This window comes from Vicia villosa, linkage group LG6 (genome assembly GCF_029867415.1).
Source record: "Vicia villosa cultivar HV-30 ecotype Madison, WI linkage group LG6, Vvil1.0, whole genome shotgun sequence".
NCBI lineage: Eukaryota > Viridiplantae > Streptophyta > Magnoliopsida > Fabales > Fabaceae > Vicia > Vicia villosa.
Window position 1 is genome coordinate 2,602,822 of NC_081185.1, and position 5,467 is coordinate 2,608,288.

The window sequence follows — 5,467 nt, forward strand, 5'->3', positions numbered from 1 at the left end:
ACTTCCATGATAGTATAGTATAATATTTGAATAAAAAAATTAGGTGTGTAAGATATTTTATTTTTTAACCCTTTAATTAATAAGTATATCTTCATTGACTGAAAATCAAACCAAAATCCCACCAACAAATCGACTAGAGTTACAACAATATCATGATTGAAAATGTTAGTATTGATCTTCTTTTAGTTTTGGCATGGTAGAGCAATATCTTCAAATAGTGTTGTGAAATCAATAAAGTAAGTGTTTTGATAATTATTATTCTCATGATGATGCATAGTGTTAGTGAAATGCTACGTGAATCATTCATTCACACAATCTTGTGTGCCATTGTGCAAACTAGACTGTCTTTTAGGAATTCTTTGGGCCAAAAACAATGACTTTCACTAAAAAAAATATTTTGATATATTATTATTTAATGTTGCACAATTTTTAATTATATTTAGAAATGATGTGGTGTCGAATATATGGCATAGAATAAAAAAAAATCTTATGATTTGTTGGTTTTCACGGCTGAAAATTTTTAGATTTTTTGTTGTTTTCCTTGAAAACTAAAGAAATCAATGATGAGTTTTGTATACAAAGTTTTCTTTAAAACATTATTAAAAGAACCCAACTGATAAGTAGGTTTGAAGGAGCTGATTTACTTAATTTTTATACTTATCTTTATAGTATCTTATTCCACTTGCTTAAATGTTTGGTATAATAATGTATCATTAAATTATAAAAGTTGGATATGTAACTTTTCAAATTATTTCAAGGTGTGCACCATTACATTGGTTTAGAGCACTTTCTATAGGACATATAATGTGGTTGGCAGCCATATATGGTTCTTAGTTATTTTTCTAGAACATTCTTTTGAAGGGAGCATATCAAATTATAATGACTGAAATTACAAAGGTGAAATGGATGACTGCGAGATATGTCGACTTGTTATTACAAGATGATTGACTAATTTTTTAAGACAATCTATTGAATAAGATATATTGAGTTGTTGTGAGACATCTTGTTTTTTATTAACTCTCGAGTTTGTTTTTTGTGTGATCTGAATTCTTTCAACATTTACTCGAGATTTGTTTTTATTTTATCTCTTTTAGAAGTTTGCAAGATTGCATTTGCAAGAAGTATTTTAAGTCAATTCAATTTGAAGAAGATTTTATTAAATCATATTTGAAGGAGATTTTGATTGAATATGATTTAATTAAAAAGATTTGGATTTGGTTATTATATCAAAGAATATTTTATTTGTTGTTTTTGAATGCAGTTTGTTTTTTATCAAACCCTGTTGGGCTTTTCTGCTGGACCGCATTTCTTATTTAAGGAAATGGTTTTCCTTGTATGAAGACCATATATTTTTGAAAAAAAAATTAAGTGTCGTAATTTTGTCTAAGTAGATCCTTTTGTGTTTTCTAGTGTGATACTTTATCTTGAGATTCTTTTTTATTTTTGAAGGATATCGTATTTGGTCTATAACTATGATTTGAATCACTCTACATATTATTTTCTTGCAAACTCTTGGGAGAGTGTCTGATTAAAAGTAAGGAAATATCATATTTAAGAGGATTCTGAGTTGAAATTTACAGGTAGTATTGGGAAAAGGGCACTGAACCGAGAGAGTTCAGGAGTTAAAATGAGACCCATATTATTAATGACTTGAATTAGTGAATTTCCTTTTGTTGGACTACAACCCTCCAGACGTATGTGATGTTGCACCAAATTAGGTTACCAATTATATATGTTATTTAATTTGTTTATTTGTTCTTCGATCCTTTCAAATTATATTGTCTCACACATTGTCTCAATATTGTGTGTGTCATCTTGTTGCGAACCGAACATAGTTTTAATTGGAATCAGAGCAAGCACATTATTCTAGTTTGGTTAGATAAAATGTTTTTAATTTACTATGTTCAAGATAGAAATCGTCCACCAATTATCGATGATAATAATTATGACTATTAGAAGACTTATATGGTTGCTTTGAAAAGGACAAATGAATAAAGTAGAAATTCGAAACGAGATAATGATTGAAGGCATTGTTGTATATATGCTTGGTGGTAAAGACAAGCAAACAAGAGACTGAGTAAACACACATGTCTTAAGGAGAAATAAATGTCCATATTTCCCCCACAAGAGAATGATTGAACATGTACTTACTAGAGAGTAGGAAGCCTCACCCCTAGGCCCACCAAAGAAATGATTAAGAAACATTATTCTAAATGACAAAGGAAAAACAAGGAACTTGGTAAAGGGAAGCACAATAGAGATTTAAAAAAACTTGACCTCTAGAAATTGATGAAACCAAAGGAGACTAGAGAAGCATGAGATATAATAGGCTACAAACATTTCTTGGGTTACACCAAAATATGCTTGGAGGAAGACACTTCCTAGCCAACCTAATCCTAACGGATAGCCCAATAAAGAATAACCTTATTGGGTCCCGACTTTAATTGATGACCTAATGAAAAATTTAGTCCATAAAGTCTAAAAGGCCCAAGAGGAATATATTTATACATAAAGTGGCGTCAAATAAATGGCGTTAGAAGATAAATATCAATCAACGGAAGATTCCAGGACTTGGCAAAACAAGTTTGCTCATGCCCTAAGAAAGAGAGCCTAATCCGAGTAAAAAATAGAGGACAGCCTGATAATAGAACAAATTATATCTCGCCACTTGGCAATATGAATGGTCTAAATGGAGACTAGAAAACATGAAACCATTGGATGATTCTTATAAAAGGGGGCGACAATCACCAAATTAAGCACACACGAAAATTCCCCTTACCGAAGTTATACCTATCATCTCTTACAATCATTGAATTTGGTGTCGGGTTGTGTTCAGGTACACCCCTTCTCGTCTCAACCAGAGACTACTCGAAGACAAACACAAGACCATTCTTCCAAACGTTTAGACACCGACCATTCCGTGAAGAAATTTCCTCATCGGGGAGAACAATTTCATATGGCATCAAGATGCATCAAAATTGAAGTCAACGATGTAATTTTGCATAACCTTACTTTTGACGCATCTTGATGACATATTAAAAGATTATAGATTATGTTAACAATTGATGCATTGCAAGGAAAATTAAAACTTTTATAGAATGTACTAGCCAAATGGTCTCATGCCTTCTATTAAGGGTTTTTTTTTCCTTTTCATCTATTGAGGATTTATAAGGGTTTTGGCAATAGGGCCATGAATTATATCTCCTAGTATCCTTCGTGTATTCACCTAGACACTAGACTTCAATCCGAATTTGGTTTAAAATGCCAACGTCCAATGCTGAATTAGAACGCATGGTCTTCTTTTTGAATATTAGAGACAAAGAATTATTTTTTAAATTGCAGGAGGTATTGGTGTCCAATTTAAATAGAAATAAAAATAGGATATTATGCTAGAATTTTGGTTTGTTAAAATTATTGCCGAATTTTCTTCTTGTGGAAATGAAGGGTTATGTTTTAAATGTTATTGATCACTCATTAGAACATTGTTGTGCATAAAATATTGCTAAGCCGATGGAAGAAAATATTACAAAGACGACACTATATGTTCCAAAAATTGAAGTACACAAAATTAGAAAGGACACAAAACAAAAGATGAGCATCTCAAACTAAATGGAAACAAAAATTTAAAACAAATTGAAAGGATTCAAGCCACCAGCAATGTCAACCACTTCTGCTTCCCCTGTAAAATAAATTAAAAATTCAGATAAATAAAATTAAAATAGTGAGATCAATCATAGTAATAATAACATAATTCACTATGACACAAATAAAAATATAAACTTAAAAGTTATTGAATTATTTTTCCACTTAACTGTTAAACACATACACAGCTATCCTGCAAACACATTGGCAATGTTGGTGGCATACACGGAGTGTGTGTACAATTGAGGGCAGAAGAACAATCAGTAGCAGCTATAATATAAAACAACAATAATATAATATCATTAGAAAGGGTCTAAATATTATGCATAAGGTATAAAAAAAACACTTGAAAATAAATAGATTTAATTATAAAAAAAAAAAAACTTACCAGTGTCAGTTATAAAATGAAATAGGAAAATCAAGAGAATCATAGCATACACAAGTTTGAGAATTATAGTCATTGTTTCTTTCTTTTGCATGTAAGAAACAACAAACTATTTTATCACTTTATATAATACAAAAACTTCATGCATGTAGTTACATTTATATAAGAAAATAACAAATTTATTAAATTGAAAAAAAATATTTTTAAAATTTAGAATCTTTATTAGATGTCTCTTAAATATGTTGATATGCTGTTTTGTTCCTTTAGCTCACTCAATTAGTTACTTTATTTTAGTAAGGATCTCACATAAATATATTGATATGTTGTTTTGTTCCTTTAGCTTACTCAATTAGTTACTTTATTTTAGTAAGGATCTCACATAAATATATTATGGAACATTTCAACTAGCTCATATATATATATATATATATATATATATATATATATATATATATATATATATATATATATATATATATATATATATATATGATATTTTTATCATTATAATTAAGAGTGGGGTGAATTAGAATTGCTGAATATTTTTCATTTAAGTTTCTTAATTTGTTAAAATATTGTACAATGATATGAATGCTATTAAGGAAGAAGGTAAATGCATAATTTAAAATAAAAGTACAAAACAAAGTTAAAATTACGGACGGTTCCTTTTAATTTAAAAAATAATAATTTTCTTATATTCTAAAAATCATTTTTTGTAACATAATTTGAAATAGTGAAATTTATATTTAACTTTTTTTTATAAATTAAAAATATTAATATTCACATCCACTAACATTAATTTACATTATTAAAATTAAAATATAATCAAAATTATATAGTATTTTAAAAATATATTATGAAATAATTTTTTTTAAATATATTCTAAATAACTTCAAATTCAAGTGATGTTTTAAAAAATTTAATATTTAAAAAAATCACATAACAAAATAATAAAATACCTAAAATTACAATTTGCGAAAACACATTTAAATCAATCTCTTTTGTTGAACCCTGGCCACTACAGAAGTTGCCCTTACAACCAAACCACTAAGTAAAGTTGATCATATATGTATATTGGTTTTGGACTCTAAATTCTTTATAAAAGTTGTTTAAGTTATTTTTTATTTGTTTTGATAGGCAAAACCTCTTAAAGTTATTATATAGTTGGAGCACTCACTGGCATACTAGAGGTGACACCTTAAAATATACATGGTAAGGCAATGGCTCTTGATGGAAGTTGATTAACTTCCAATGAAATGACAAGCCACTTATACTATTTATTTATGAGTTAAAATGAGAAGCCAGTTATTTCCTTTTTTAATGAATTAGATTTTAGAGGAGAGTAAAAATAATATGTTTTAAATTCCCTCTTTTCGAAAATCTAACTCATAAATAGATAGAGTGAATACGTAGCTTTTCATTTTAACTCATAAAAAAAAA

At 28.3% G+C, this 5,467-nt stretch overlaps 1 long non-coding RNA gene across 1 annotated transcript; it reads right to left on the reverse strand.

Annotated features, from left to right (window-relative positions):
* Positions 1–3,511: 3,511 nt before the first annotated feature.
* LOC131611128 (uncharacterized) lies at positions 3,512–4,184 on the reverse strand. The gene is made up of 3 exons (XR_009286765.1): positions 4,031–4,184; positions 3,813–3,912; positions 3,512–3,679 (listed from the first exon to the last, which is right to left on the reverse strand). It is a non-coding gene; the product is annotated as an uncharacterized LOC131611128 (long non-coding RNA).
* Between the last annotated feature and the right edge of the window lie 1,283 nt (positions 4,185–5,467).